The sequence below is a fragment of the Amblyomma mixtum genome, chromosome 3 (genome assembly GCF_055824585.1).
Source record: "Amblyomma mixtum isolate Tamu chromosome 3, ASM5582458v1, whole genome shotgun sequence".
NCBI classification, from domain to species: domain Eukaryota; kingdom Metazoa; phylum Arthropoda; class Arachnida; order Ixodida; family Ixodidae; genus Amblyomma; species Amblyomma mixtum.
In genome coordinates, this window is record NC_143014.1 from 186570064 (window position 1) to 186586812 (window position 16749).

General features: G+C 43.7%; 1 long non-coding RNA gene across 1 annotated transcript; it reads right to left on the reverse strand.

Moving 5' to 3' along the window:
* Nucleotides 1–1319: 1319 nt before the first annotated feature.
* Nucleotides 1320–14951, reverse strand: LOC149353000 (uncharacterized). The gene is made up of 3 exons (XR_016289568.1): nucleotides 14867–14951; nucleotides 5156–5257; nucleotides 1320–1534 (listed from the first exon to the last, which is right to left on the reverse strand). It is a non-coding gene; the product is annotated as an uncharacterized LOC149353000 (long non-coding RNA).
* Nucleotides 14952–16749: the final 1798 nt, after the last annotated feature.

The window sequence follows — 16749 nt, forward strand, 5'->3', positions numbered from 1 at the left end:
GTTTAAGTAACCCTTTTCCTTACTTTTCTGCGCTCTGTATAAAGGAAGGAACGCTCTTTCCTCCAAAGGAAATGACAACATTCAAAACGCGCTAATTCTGGAGCGTAAAGGAACAAGTCTTAAGAGCTGTCAACCTCACACGGTGAGGTGTCAAATATCGATGTCGACTGAACTGGTGAAGAAGCAGCACTCATCGCAAGAAACCAAAAAAAAAAGAGTTAAAGGCAATAACGACGAACCTACATGCGATTTGGGCCATCTCAATGAAATTGAAATCTGAAAGAAAGTGAAAAACTCGGCGGTTGCGCAGCTACGACTCTAGCTCTAAACCATCATCAAACTTGCCAGAAAAAAAAAATCACTTGACAGCGTAGCACGGCAACTACATATAAAGATAGAGAAGAAAGAATAATGCGAATCCTCGCAACAATAAGAAGCATCGCTGCCAAACTAATGCTCTAAACAATTCTGTGGTGACTCAAGCTTAGAGAATTTAATTTTATAAATTTTACTTCACGCATAGAGCTGCATACTGTCAGTTCCGAGTTTAAATTCCTAAGGTCATCCTCACGGGATTAAAATTGGAAACAAAAATCGCGGTCGCCCTGCCTCTAACCCACCGCCTCCGAGAAGAGCCAGAACTTGGACAAGATCACGCACTGGCCCACACACGGCTGCAAAATGTAGTGGAGCAAGCTTTCTATCGTGTTATACTTGTGTCGTAGACGTAAAAAGCGCGACACATACAAGGATTTCTCGGATATATTTTTTTTTTTACTGAATTCATCCGATTCCGCATTTAGCACCCACCAGGTCCCAATGATTCGATTTGGAGTCCCGAAAGAGAAATTGGCAAAGAAAAGGCGGAGCCCGAATTTTGTCATTTTTTGTAAATAATCCTGTGTTAATTTTTTACTGCAAATTGCCTTAATTTGGCCTGCAAGGGCTAAGCTGAGTTCTACCAATTTTTTTTCTAGGTGAAGCAGTTTCCCAGTGAAGAAGAGTACGGAGAACCCTGGTTTCGCTAAGTGATTATCACCCAAAGACGCGCGCAGGCTAAGTCGGGTGGAGCTTAAAATTCGGGCTACGCGATCGCAATGTCTCTTTTCTCTCCTCCCAACTTCCTCCTTCCTGTTTTTTTTTTTTGTCAACGTGTGCTGCAGAAGTCGTCACAGTTAGTGTTCAACAGAATGGTCGTAATTTGCACTAGCTATAAATGCAGGTAAGCAGTGACAGGTCATACCGAGCCACAAAAAGGCCTGACGGAAATCCAGGCGCACACGGTCGAAAAATCTGACGAGCGAATTTTTTACTGAGTGAAACCGTAGACATTCTTTACGCCTGACCAAACGGCTATATTAGGCTGTTTCCAGGTAGCAGAAGTGAGTCGTGTTACAATTACGCAGGCAGCATATTTTCCCGCGGTCCTCGCACTTCAGGTCTTCGCACGACTTTCCGTCAGGCTGGTAACGACTGCAGTCTTCGTTGGCTCTCACAACGTGGCAGGTCTTGGTCACGATAAATTCCGCTGTGGCTGCACGGGAAAAGGTAAGAAAGTATCAGGATTCATTTACATTACATCAACATTTTGCGCTCAGAACAAAAAAAAATTGTAATCCGCAGCAGGTGTCAGTTTATGTCCGATCAACGACTTAAGGAAATGCTGTCGTGGGAATCTCGGCCTTGCCAAACTTGCATGCGCGTGACACGCTGTTGCGCGTTTTTCAAATCTGCGCACTTTGCGTTCTGCAGCGCTATACTTGCGAAAATAAACGGTATTGCAAGTTTGTAGAAGCTTGATGCCCCCTCGTCAAGCCAAAGCTGCAAGACAAGTACACGATATTGGCACCTCACATTTTGGAAGAGAAGTTTCTGGGCCGGGCTAGCATGACGATTCCTTCCCAATTTTATTCCTATTCCCCCTTCGTCGCTAAATGAAGCCAGTCAGTGTGGCGGATGGAATAGAACGGAGTGAAAAGAACTCTTGCATTATATGGGCCCTGGTGTCCCACGACTACAGAACGACTAGAACATGTTTTAGAGCAAAAGCTGTATTTCTCCGTACAAAGCTGAAGGCCATGTGGCTATGAAATTTGACCTTCAAGCCAGGAGGATCGGAGGCTTGGCTCTGACCACATGCCACGTGACTCGCCACAGCTGCGCTCGTTGAGCCGACGGCGCTCGCACGCCTCGCAACTATCGAATCACGTGGCTCGCAGCGCCTTGCCACAGCTGTGTATGCGCAGCTGACGGCACTCTCGCAACCGCCGGAAATTGCGTGACCCGCCGATCGCTATATAAAAGCGTGTGGGCGCGTGCTGATCTTCATGTGCTTACCTTAACAGAGCTTTCACTCGTCGTACTAGGTTCAGCCTGGTTGAACCACGTATGTTTTTTTTTTAGCGATTGTACTATCGGGGACAAAAGTTGTATACTGCACGCGGCGGCAGCCGGAGCAACGCAAAACTGCGTTGCAGCGCCATCTACGGGCGGCATCTGGGATCGAGACTGCCAATGCCTGATCTTTATCATCAGCAGGCAAGTCGCTTGGCTCGTTTCAATGTTTCGCGCTTTAGCTCGCCGAAATGGCGCAGTTTTCCGCTGCTCCGGCTCCCGCCACATGGAGTATACCACTTTTGCCCCTGATAGTATATGTTCCAGCAAACTTTATCGTGGCGTTAATGAAGATGCACTTTTTAATTCGATGTGGTAGTTGACGGCTGTGCTTTTGGATTTTTCTTTTTTTTTTGGGGGGGGGGGGGGGAGGGGAATAAACAAAGGGTGGGGAGTAGGATAACAAAGGGCATTGTAGGCAAGAATTCCTGTCACATGTTGTTTAGAATTACAAAGAGTTGCAGCAAAAACACTGCCATGGTGCAACAAAATGCGGGACGACTGATTTCTTTGCCAGCCAAATTGCACAAGGGGTCGTGAATAAACGCTAAGTAAAATATGCCACGAACATGCTAAGAATGTATAAAGAAGTATGAACGGGGGAACACAGGAACATATAAAAGACATGATCTTTAAATGTCAGCAAACAGGGGGAACGTATCAGGTCAAATGCGCACATCCACAACTAAATACCGCACGCCACGGGTTTACCGAAGATCGAATTGCCAAGTAAGGAATGGTGGTCAGAGTAAAGGATTCACGCAAAGCGCCCAGCTCAATGGGCTCCTCTGCCTGAGAGAATTGATAAAAAAATTGATATCAATTGTTTGGCGCAAATTTTGCATAAGTATTCGCTATGAGATTAAAACTCAAATGCTCCTACTGGTAAAACAATGAAAAAAGAGCGCTTACTGCACAACTCTATTTCAATCACTTATCTACTAAAAAAAATGAGATCATATGACCCTTCTTTTAATTATCTGGTGCAAAGATCGAAAGCTACGATGTGCAACAGGGTTACCATGAATTGATTATGATGCGGTCCATTTGCTTGAAGTTTTTCAGCAATAGATGCGTACAACACGAACAGGCCCTATTTTAAGCCTTTTGTGGGACTACACTGAAGTGAACTCAAAAAGCTACGTTAAAACATCGCCGTAACCTGTCAGAACTCTGGCGTTCACCTATCGCCTGCTTGAACCGTGCATTTCAATATCAGTTGTGCTCGATGCTAGTAGCCCTTCTGTAAATTATTAGCGAAAAGTTGCCGGCGAAAACTAAACGCCTTCAACTGATGATTCATTTCTTTCGCTGCAATTAACTAAATTAAGATTCTGTCCTGTCCAACTACGTTTAAATTTCCATTTACAAGATAACGGGAATACCCCACAGAAAGAAAGAGGGAGTCCGCTCCTTTGACATACTGGACGAGGTCGATAAATGATAATGAAAGGTTCGCACCTGCAAGGTCGACGTCATTGTTTCGGCAGATGCCTATTACAGCGCCCTTAGAGCGATAAAGTAAGCGCACTTTGAATCCATCACCGAGCGCAGGCCCTAAGCGCTAGTTCACTTGCTCTCGGAAACAGGAATGTCCGAGGGGAACGGAGGCTAACTCTCCAACGAGTGCACGGCGAATGAATACGCAGCACGGTGCAAGCTTTGAATGCGAACATTCGTAGTCACTGTACTGTGGTGGTTCATGCGACGAGAAAATTCATATAGAATGCCCCAAAAAGATTCGCTATTATCAAGCCCTTCATGGAAAGAAAACCGGCCGCATCGCAAAACCACCACCACTGCCTGCATGCTCCGCGCAGAAGCATTAGTGCGAAGTTGTTAGATCGTACAACTGAGCTCACGTGTCTATGGGATATTTTTCAGGGAAAATATCCAGTAGAGGCCTTTGCGCATTCAAATTCAGCGGGATGTGGGACAAGATGCGACATGAGGAAAACGCAACATTTTATTACTTAACGCCCCCAAATTTTAAAGCGCTAAATTATATAAGTAGACAACTAGCTGTTATAACCCGCCACATGCCTACTACATGCAACCTTAAAGCTAACAAGATCGCCCTTGTTTAGGCTCAGGGAAAGCATTTTATGTGAACATTCATGAACGAGGAAGCAGTCCAGAACTCGTAAAATTCTGTAAGCCGCATCCTTCAAAACTTTTCAATGCAAGAGACCAAGCATTCTAGATTAGCGTAATTATTTATTCATTGTAACTAGTTTTAGTCTTATCTCTTTCAAATTTTAAGAATATTTGCCTCTCAGTTTATTGCCAGGGAATTATTTTAGGAACAAGCTGCACGTGGGACAAACAGCGACACCGTGGTGTTGAGCATGGCGTAAAGTAAAGATAATATTTTTACTACTGAACAGGCTGATGCACAGGCTACAAATCCGTGCAACCAACTTATTGGAGCGATCACTGGTCTCCGGAGGCACATGAACCTCGCCACACTTGAAGCCCGAAGCCTTAGGGAAGCCTTAGGGAAACGCTCGAAAATATATTCAGAGAAGCAAGGATCAATCAAGAAGGTCGCCGCAGCCTGAGCGAACCGGGAAAGAGACTTTAAACATACATGTATGACTCTTATAGGAAAGTTGAACCGTACGCAACGCCCATCACCATTACCTCCCGCAGTCTCTGGGACATCATTATACCAGCGTTGACCAGGCCCCTACCTTAATGAGAAGTTAAAATATAAAAGCATGTTCTAACCATTTTTACGTGTTCTAGTAGTGTCTCTCACCGTGGTCGCTGCAGATATTCAAGGCCACGCCCAAGAGGAAGCCGAAAGCAGCGAAGGCGAGCACGGCACCGGGCTTCATGATGCAGGAGTGGGGTAGCAAATCTGCGCCAAAAAGTGATGAGTTTATCTCTGCAGAAAGATATGGCAACAGGTTCCTCATGATTAGTACACCAGGAGGGAATAGAGGGGAAGGTGCAGTCTTCGAGCCAGGAGCGAGGTTTTAATTCCTACTCGCTGGCGAGGCATGCTCCCATTACTTCGGTTCTAACTAATGCCCTTACTGTGAACTTTTTCGGAATAGATAACGGTACAATCTTATTAAGGCGGAAGCCTTTAATGCCTCATCGCTGTAAGCAGGAGTTGTCGATAGAAATGCCACGCTTTTCCATATGTCCAAATGGTCGTGACGTCACAGTGCGCGAATTTCAAACGGGGCCAATTGTACTTTGGCTAGTAACCATGCAACCAATTAAAGCGATCGTGTATAGTGATGCTCCAACTAAGTGGGACTGAGTTTATTACATTGCTTAATTAACCAATTAGCCTAATAAAGCTTTCTAGTCAGACCAGATAAATAAAACGAGAAGGAATTCGGTCGAGTTCGGGAATCGAACCAGGGTCTCCGGAGTGCGAGACGAGCACGGTAACCACTCCGCCATGCCAGATCAATGGTTTGGAATGAACAAAGGTGCGTCTAGTGAATACGGTGTCTTCGTTCACTCTCATCTTCCTCCCTTCCTCTCTTTCCTACGTTTCCTTTCCTCAAAAACTAATTTACCGACAAGCAAGACGTAGAGCGGAACGGGCGATGGCGTTCTGTGGACTCCTTGGCAGCGTTGCAAGACGCTATCGCGTTCCACACTCAGAGGCAAAGCTTAACATCGTAACCACACATCAATGAAGGCTAGCAGCAACACCGCGCTTAAGGCTTTCGCCTTACCGCGCTTTAGGTCAACAAAGCGCCCCCCTGAATATTTATTTTCTGCGCTACCACCCTTGACATTCATGGCCAAGTGTCTACTTGTGGGCCTTGAGCAGGACCGGTAAATGAAAAAGCGGTTTTCATCTGAGCTCGGTGTTACTTCCAGCAACAGGATGTTACTGTTTAGTACACGGCCATTTGCACACAGTCCACAAAGCTGTGCAAGGGGGGGGGGGGGGGTTACAACTAACGTTAAATACTTCTTGCAGGGATAAAACCAAGCTTCGTTTTTCATCCCTTCACTATAACTACGCTTTGTCATTGATTCTTTCAGCAACGTAAGGGTTGCTACACAATCTTTCTGGAGCATTTCCATATACTGCTGACGTTCAAGGTCTAGGGTTAGCCGAAACACGTACGATACACCAATCGTACTCAGCTCTCAGGCCGTTCATGAAATCAAGGAAAGCACGGTTTCACTGGTAACCGGGAAGAAGGCAAAGAATCAAGTGAATGCAGAGAATATATACCGGGCGAAGACTGCATTTTATTGAAATTTCTTTCTAGGTACTAATAAAGAACATCCTGGTGCTGTGTGAATAATTATGAGCAATGTTCCACGTGGTGGACGTGAATGGTTCCCGTTCAGTTGCAAGAACAGTGCCAGTAGATAACTGTGAACTGAAAGGTCGCGGATTAAGTCAACACTGTAACCACTACCTTATAGATGTAGCCCCGAATTGTATTTTGTTCCAGTTGCCCAAGCTTATAACAGGCCTACTGCAGGTGGAAATAAATATACAGCACATTCATGGGCGTACAACACAGTAGACCAATATATAATGAATAAATGTAATATAAATCTCTTAAATGCATATTAGCATTGCTAAAGCATTCCCTTGTTCATGTTTTCAATCTGGTACCTCAGTCAAGTATACTTCCAACTGGTATTAAAATGCGAGGGCATCTGTAACACACAAACGGGAAGACCCCGATTCTGCGTCCAATTATAGGCTAATTTTAGTACTCCCGGTATATTTAAAGTCACTAGAAAAGCTATTTTCTCGCATTTCGAAATTTTATGACAAGAAAAGTGGCTTAACAGACTGAGAGTATGATTATTTTAAGAAAGGTTGGTCTACTAAAGCTGCCTTGCTAGCCATAAAAGAAAAAGTTCTAGCCAATATTTATGCTAATCTGTTGACACGAGAAATTTTTATCGATTTCAGTCAAGACTTTGACTGCACTGATCCCAATATTTTTATTATTAAACTTTAATCATATAAGACTTAGTGGGACACTTGTAGCTTTACTTCAAGACTACTCGAAAATAGGTACCACTGTGTATGAGGTAATCGCCAAAGATGATCCCTCCTACTAATATTATCTGGCGCTACAAAGAGGTGTTGTCGGTCGAAATTTATTTAATACTTTTATCCTCAGTCCAATTTGTGATCTATGCTGACGATTGTATCATACTTCTGGGAATAATATGAAACAAGTAATATTAACGTTAACAGAACTAAACTGTTAAAATGGGCTACAATGCAATGAATCAAGATAAGCCCTATTAAATAAAACGGTAGTAACTTTCGTGCTAAGAACGAAGTAGTTCCTGGGCAGTAGACACTCATTTCTGAAGGCCAACACATCGAAATAGTCAGCACCTTCACCGGATATCACTTGGTGGTGACTGTAGTCCGGGGAGCAGGAATACATCGATAACGCCTTTTAAATTCTTTTTATTTCGGCTGATTTGCGCCCACAAAAGACAGGATCACTCGGCAGCGGCGTAGCAACAAGCGTGCTCGGCGGTCGTCGAACAGAATCTCCGCCGCTCTCGGCTGCGCTGAATTTAAGCGAACTTTCCAGATAAAGAGTGCAAGGTTACTAGAACATTCTGGAACAACGTAGAATCGTCTGCACCTGGATGCGATCAATCGAGATAAATCTGGTCTCTTCTTGCATCACAAACAAAGTGATAAAGCGGTTTTCTGACAGCTTTGAAGAATGAACAAACAAACACTACAAAGATTCGCGGCAATAAGATTCTAGGTGTGCACTGTTCTGCCCACTCGGTGTGCACTGTTCAGCCTACCGCAAATAGGAGGGTCAGAAAGACTCTTTGTAAAAAGCCTCCTGCTGTTAGTGGTGTAATATCACGCTGTCGCACATTGCATCCCATAAGCACTAAATTACAAATATATTATACTGTGTTCCTTTTCCTTTTTAAATACTATACCATCTAAATCAATACCTAAAACAAACTTGAATAGCGTCTGGTCTTGCAAAAGGAGGTTCTTCTTTTCATTGTAAAATTTGAACCAACGTCGAATATTAATTCCACAATAACGGCGCTTAAAATATTCTGCGTACAATATATATGACTTTTGTTTATTGCAAATACTGTACTTTAAGCAACCAAAAAACGCGAACAAGAGAGATAAAATGCCAACAAAAAACACAAATATATCAGCTCCTGCAGAGGCAATACAAGTGAGGTTAATTAACACTTCTAAAGGAAAGTCTTCGCGCCTTAGATATTGAAATTAGCCTGCGCTAATATCGAGCTTCCCCGGCCGGAGGTCTCATTTTTCTGTTCATGCTTCACTTTTCTTGTCGTTTAATGTGGTGCTGATAGTATCTCTTTTCGACAGTTATCATTAATTCCGTGGCAGAACTTGTGTCTTTTGGCTATCGCACTGGAAATGTCAACACTTAATGCAGTGGTGCATGATCTATACAGTAATTCAGAAATGATTATAAACCTCAGTGTCTGACTCATAATGAGCCTCTTTTAATCAATTAAATATAACTGCTTTAGTGGAAAGCAAAGCAGAACTTAATTTGTTATTTGTCGATATCCTTCTTCTCTGTAGTTGCTTCAATTATTAATCAAGCCTTTACAAGCTTTTGTCATATTTCTGAACTGTTTTTTATTTCATTACTGAGAAACATTTCTTGTACTTCTTTCTATTGCTTGCGACTGATGTATGCTTTTTTTTAAAACCTTGATGTGTACTTCAATATTTTTTACGATATTTTATTTTGTTGTGTTTTCAGCTTTCAGTAATGAAAAAGCTTTCATAGCCTTCGTCAAGATGTTTTGTACAGCTTGTAGCCCAGGTGATTATGTAGTTGCTGCGAAGTAAAATTTGACTTGATTCTCGAATGCATTTGACGTGCTCCCATCGGCCCTCGATAACTCGATAACAAATGAGCGCAAGCGCAGCGGCAAATTTTTGCGCAAGGCGCTGAATTGTAGCTCCATGCCGTATTTGAAGTGGAGTCCGAACAACTATTGCCGAGCAACTATTTGACAAACGTCGGCTAACGTGTCGCAACCGTGAGGATGCTATGAACTTCAAACTCTTCTTTTTTTGCTTGAAAGCTGGTGCCACTCTAATAGCTGTTTAGTTGTCTAAAGGAAGAAAAGACATGTTTTTCATTTTTTCTGACGACAAAAATACTGTCTGCTCGTAGCTTTCTATTAATGCCTGTTTTTTTTTCTCTCTGTAATAAACCGCCGTTTTTAGGAGTTACTGTTCATGCCAACCTAATTTCAATTATGTCTCTTCGGTCGCTAAATACACTTCTTTTATATAAGAGCAGTTATTAAGGCGTTCTTTTATTTTAACACCGACGCCCTCATTTCATTATATTTGCGGTTTGTTGCTTTGGGCAGGTCTAAAAACACGCACCTAACACCTTTTAAAATATAGCAGAAGCTCTCCGCATAATTACCTTGTGCCGTGGCATTCCCCATCTGCGGCATTGCTCACTACGTCTCCGATAATGCCGTTACCATAACTTTGTCTCCACAACCAGGGTACCATGTCCTTTAACCTATATATTATCATAACCCGACCTTAGATTACTACCTGTTGATCTAATTTGTAGCAAGTATTTTCGAGTTTTTTCAAATCACCATGGTCTACTTCTCCAGGCGATGCCTATTAAATATTAACCGAAATCATTAAAATTTTCGGCAATTTCATTTTGGAATTCCGTAGACATTAAAACATCACGCATTTAAAATTACTTTGTTTCTTCAAATTTAGGTGAAAGAATAACTTTTCCACTGTATTATGTTATTATACACTTCATGAATTGAGTTATAACAAACAATACCACACTAGATGTATTTTTATAGTTCTTAGATATGTACAGGCAACCCCAATAAAATAGGAAACACCTTATTCGTATTAGCCAATCATCTAAGCGTAAGTGTGAGTGTAAACCACACTTTGTTTTTGTTTTAAAGACTTTTTTTAGGATAGATAGTATCTTTGAGTCAATTTCAACTTTAGTATAGAAGTAACAACAGAACTCGTTTTTTTTCTGCTAGCAGACTGTTCCCTTTTATATTAGTGCTGCATGTATACATATTTTTACAGCGAGAGCTGTTAACCGCTGGTTCCTGGGTTTCGCATCGTAGTAGTAGTATGTCGTAGTCGTCCGCTCATCTGGTAGGTGCGTTGCCATGGGAACCACTCGGTGGGTGGTTAGCGTGCGAGGAGGAAAGTACGACGTGAGCGGAGAAATGCGTAACCTGTGGGAAGTTACCACAGGAACCGTACGGAGTATAATTGCCGCAGAAGGAGAGCAGTATTAAGATAGCGGAGGAATCCTTAACCGGAAAATGGTTACCATGGAAGGGGGAGGGTACACAAGAGCATAAAAAGGAGCAACCGGCCGGTGATTTTCACGGTATCAGGGTAGTCACCTTCGAAGTACGAGGAGAGTTACCGTGGAAGGATGTGGCTATGGCGAGAGCGCAGAAATCCCCAATCGGAGGACGATCGCTGTGGAAAGAAGAGGGTGTGGTGAAAACGTCAGAAGCCACAGCCGGTACGTGGTTGCCATGGGAACCAACGGCAGGGTAGTTACCCTAGAAAGATGAGGAGGGTTACCGTGGACGGAGGAGGATGCGGTGAGAGGAGGAGGTTATGGCGAAAGTGTAGGAAGGCGTACCACGGTTACCATTCAGAATGTGGTCACCGTGAAAGAAGGGAGGAGGGTGTGAAAAGAGCAAAGGAATGTAGCACGGTAAACCTGCGGCAGCTGCTGCGAAACGCGCCGCCCGAGGAGAGGATCATGGGCGGCGCTGCGCTTCTAGAGAGGCGGACTAGCGAGGAGACCTAGACGAAAATCGACTATGTGTGAAAAACTAAAAAGAGCGCCCTAGAACTGCACAGGGGTCATGTCGCTCTCATATTCTCTACCACAACATTTCTTAAAGTATAAATACCTTAACAGCTGTCGCTGAATCTCGCGTTAACCAGCAGTTACCGTCCTGTCAGTTTTTTTCTCTAGTGGAATTCTTACCTGTTTTGCACATGCTCAGCTTTCTCTGCAGCTTGCTGCAAGAAAACTTCGAATATGATTATGCATGTGTCGCTTTCTCTGCAGCATTTTACTTCCTACTCTGCGCTGATCTTTTTCCTTTTTTGTTATGTGCACGTTAATCCATGTATTTACTGATAGCATTTTACATTGTAATTGATGTAAGATGGGAGACAAGGCCTTCTGTTTTGTTCACCTTTGAACCTCTTGCTTTATATTTTATCTTGGTTATTGCACTATACGAGAAATTGAGACAGTTTGAAGTTGAATTTGAACCAAGTAAGATTACTTTTTTTCCATGCATATCTTCGGTGTCGGAGTTCCCGGTCGCCCTAGGAAATGAACAACAAAGAGAAGCTGGAACTTTCGGCATTCCTGGAAAATGCATCTAATGGGCGTGCTGGGCGTTCTATCGATGCCGACAGTAGTGAACTGTGAGCGAATAGCTTTAATAAAAAAAAACAACGTTCTGGTGGAAAGTGCAGTCGCTATGTATTTATACTCCGGATACTCTCTATCATAGTGTGAAACTGAAGAAACTGGAGGGCAGTATCCAAGGAAATATTTATCGTAGGAGTTTCTTGAAAAAAATGCTGCAATAGGCCAGTGGATGGTGTTTAAAGCTAATCAATGCGGCTTTTTACTTGCAGCAGTGTATCCTCTTCGGAACTTGCCGTCGGCCCACCACGGTCAACCTCCGCAGTCACACCGTGAGAAATGAGCCTGCATTGTTCCCCTGCTTGAATGCTGCGTTCTTTTTCTGTTTGATAAAGAAAGATATAATCTTCTTGCACTATGAAGGCAAAAGACTATTTTCTGTTAGGTTTTTAGTAGTCGGATTTTATTTGCCCATTCCGCTTCATCATATGCGAGCGCACCTTTCATTGAACTGATGTAAACCTCCTGTTCTTGCTGAGAAAGTAGTAGCTGGTTTGCTAAGTAACTGAGCGCACTTGTTCTATTGGAGGCTTTTCTTCTGTTAACATTGTTTTTGTTCTGAGAATTAACGCTAACGTTCCACAGCTGCTTATTCTAAATAACATCATTTACTTCAAATTAATATGGAACTCTTTATTCACTAAGTTAGCCCTTTGCAACTAGATTGGTTAAAGATAATAGTTTTTATTTACGTTTATGCTCCGATGCTTCCCATTTTCAGTTTGGTTTATGTGTTTCCAGTATGTTGCGGTACGAACAACATTTGTCATTCGCGGTGATTCATTCATTGACCAGACGCACCGCCTTAGTTGTGAAGTACTTGGAGAACGGAAACCATATCTTCCTTAAATTTTGCACAGATCGTGGTTCTGCCGATTGTCTTGTCAGGATAGTGTAGTTTGCAAGCTAGCTCTTTGGACACTAAGCGCTCAACTGTTCTTTTTTCTTGAACGGTAAAGACGAAAGGGAAGACGAGAAAGTAGACGTCGTACGCCTCTAGAAAACGTATGCTTGTCCCTTTCCTGTCAGTGTTAAGAGACCAAGGAAGGAAAGGCGGGCTGCTAAACGGCAAGGAAAACAAAATAAAGCGCTGAAGGAAGCATGTGCGCAACGCTAACGTTATATTCTTCAAAGAGAAGGAGGTTGATTAGCCGGAAAGCATTTCGAACACTAAAACGAACTAATTGGAGCAAGTGAAATCACGATGAGTGAAACGATGCGTGAAAGCAAAGTGCAAATTATTTAATGAAGAAATTCGGCGAGGCGCGGTCATGTGCACCGAAGCATTTGACATTTAATCCTACATGCAGAGCCTAGATTGACTCCCAGTTCCTGAAACTACAATCCGCTGTCGTGGATTATTCCGTCTCAGCGCTTCTTGGGAAAAAGGCGATGTCTTTTTATGTTTGCTTTCTGTGCCAGTACTTTCTGCTCTAACGCAGTTTGAATCTCTTCAGTATATCGGGTGTTTCCTTCGTAAAACCGAAAGAGTCGCAGCATCGGCTTGTTTAGCTGCGTCAGGCGCTGGTTCAAGTTTGTGCTTGCCCGCATAACTGATGGCCTTAAGAAATTGTGTTGTACAGTGGCTTTTGACCTCCGGGCTTTAGTGCTTCCTTTATAATTCGAAGCAATTTTATTTCATTTCACGGACGTCGGATCCTGCAACGCGGCGATTTTTGGCAAGGCGCTGGTTCGGGCGAGTTGGTAATCCATGCTTGACACAAAGCGTGCAGAAAACACTAGAATGAAGTCCTTGTCTATAGACTTCACACGTCCATGTGCTTCCTTCGCTCTTTGAGTCAAGCTGCGATTTCTTGGGATAATACTTTGGCTTCTGTTTAACGTGAACGTGGTTGTGTTTTGCTTCTCCTTTGTAATAACTTCATCTTTTTCTCTTCTTTTTCTCGAAGAGTAAGTAGCCAGCAATACATGCCACTCTTTTTGACGTCTGGTCCGGTCTCACGAACGTTCACAACTGCAAGTGAAGAATGTCTTTTCCTGCGGTTTACTGCGTTCGTTCTCTGCAGTGATCAAGGATTTCTTGGCAGTTTCTCTCCTTAATATGAGGGCTTTCGCGAACAAAATGGAAGAGGGTAGCAGGCTGAGGCGTATGGAATCAAAATATTTTATCCTCTTAATATGCTGTTGTTCTCTTTTGTCCTTGGTGAACGTCGTAAAAGTTGGTAGGTTGCTATCCGCTGACCGAAGGCCGACAGTCAACTTCGGACCAAAGCATCCGAAACGTTCCTGCCCAATTTGATTGTTTGGCGGCCCATTTAAACCGGGCTGAATTATCTTTTCCCGAATAGTCCCAGGCATGCGCTCATTAAACAGGGATCACTAGAAACTCACGGAAGCAGGCCACACACGGTGTTCAGTTTCCCCTCCCTCTTCCTTGTGCTCTATGAAACTAATCAATAACATATTACACCTGCCAAATGCACGTATCGTTTGCTGCTTTGCTCTAAACTCGAAGTCCATTGTACCACACATCACGAGCCGCAAAATGTACCTTTGATTTTCAGTTTCTTAATGCAGAATCGTCCACTACTGCACGCTTTATAGGTTAGGTGCACCTCTGGAGAGTGAAATTTCATTACTTTAAAATAAGAACGGTTCCCCTTTTAGCGGCTATTTTTCTATTGCAATAAAATTCATGCCATTCAATTCACTACCCCCGTGAAGGAATAGCTTGCGCGCTTCGACTGGTGCCTTTACGGACAGGCACTATTACCAACTTTTGAAGCACCACTGGTTGAATAATCTGGTATTCTAGCTAACTAAGATTGTTACCAAGGCCGTACTTGTAATGGCAGCAAACGATGGAGCTCTTTACATAGGTGCAGAATTGAAAGCTAGGCGCCAGTTTAGTAAATGAAATGAGAAAGCAGAAAATTAAAAAAAGCTCGAGGGAGTTGTTCTAGATAATGGATATGTATATGCTAGCTACCAGCACCGTGCCATATTAATAAGGAAGCAAAGCCAAAGCGTGAAGAACTACTGACCTTAAAAGATGAACTATTCGCTGTGGAAATGAACGCTGCTGAATGCTGAAGCCGAAACGTTACCCCCGCAAGGCACAAAGTATAACCTGAGTCCCTCTTAGCACAGCCCTATATTCTGGTCGAACTGCTGAGAGCACGACGCAAGAGGCCACGCGCACGTGCCAACTGACACGGTTGATCTTGAGGATAGTGTGGGTGCTGAGGCAGCTTCCGTGTCAGCGATGGCTCGCCACGAGGGAAAAGCCTCTTTGCCATCGACTTCTGTCCGTGCGAAGCACGCCACTGAACACGCCGCCCGAGCTCCGCTGCGCCAGCATAGTGAGAAGCAGGGCACAGCGCACAAACAAATGAGAAAGTGACGTATCGTGTTCCGAAAGCGTCAGTCCAGGGGAAGAATAGTGTCAGTTAGACATATCTGTGTTTTGTTTATTTCAGTCTGCCCTCACTCAGTCCGCGGCGCTTTCCCTCCGCGGGCTTTCCAGCGATTTCAATCTTACGGTGCGCATCGTCCGCGTCATGCTATCTGGTTAGAATGAAACACGATCATGCGAGCTCCCAGCTGTGAATTGCATGCCGCGCAATCTCCTGATAGCCGCTTAGCATTATCGGCGAACTTAAGAGCTCGTGTTTCAGGATTCGCATGCATGTATTTAGGGCACGTCCATCCAAGGCAGCATACTTGACGCGCCAGTTTAGGCGAACCGGCTAGCGTGCTCTGAACTATGCCTCCTGGATGCTGCAGTTCAGGCGAACCGGCTAGCGTGCTCTGAACTATGCCTCCTGGATGCTGCAGTTCAGGCGTTTTCCCTCGTCTGTAATGACAGTGCGGATCAGTAGGGGTTGGAGTTGTCAGTAACCCCCCCCCCAACCTCCCTTCACCCCCTCCCCCCTCCCAAAAAAAAAACAAAAACAAACAAAAGACGGAAAAAGTAAGCCAAATTCAAGTTTTGAAATTTGGTTTTAACCAAGAAAGGTTAGTAACCCCTTGATTTCGGCCACTGGTATCTGGCTATTGAGTACGAGTTACAAGCGGTCACAAGACGTATTTAACAAAGTGTGGAAGGCAGGGACGCGGTGAGACAGCGGAATTGTTTGATTAAGTAGCAGAGTTTTATTTTTTTACGCACTGTTATACTACAGAGGTTTTCTTTTGCGGGCATGAAAGAAACTGTGAAAGTTTGTAAGCGTTGAAAGCCACCGCCAAGGCGGACCCATGCCCGACAACAGTGTTCAAAAAATGTCATATTCTGGCTTCTGCGACGGGTCAGCATGGAGCACTTTCATGGCTGTCGTCAGGATGCGGACTAAATAATTCCTGGCACTCTGCCCCGTTATCTGTTGCGGCAGCTGTCACTGTTTATTTTTTTCCGATCCTAAGCTTTTTTCTTGCGAAGCATTTGCTCCTATTAAAATTCATTTCCTGACAGAAGGCAAGAGCAGTAAGTCGCAAGCAAGAAATATACTTTACTTTATCCCCCACAGCAAGATAAATTGGTTCCGAGAAGGCGACTGGACAGAAAGGCTTGGTTCCGCTTGCCTAAGTCAGGCAATGTGTGTGTTCCTCTGCCTGTTGCTTTCGCTTCCTTTCTTTTCCTCTAATTTTTGTGCAACATAGTTTTAAAAATGAACTTCTTTTTCTGTTCTCGTTCTGTATGGCCAGATTACTTAACTTCTTCACTCTTACTTCTCTCACCAGTAGTGTTCAGTTTGACAACCATCGTTCTATACACGACAGCTTGTTCGTTAATTACGTACTAGTACATCAACTGCTCTCGCTAGCAAGCAAGCTAAGATAAACTACACATGCCTTTTCTGTGCACAAGGGTGCCGCATATATCACCAAAAAACGTTGGTAATTCTTCAATGGCAAATAATATTCGTCG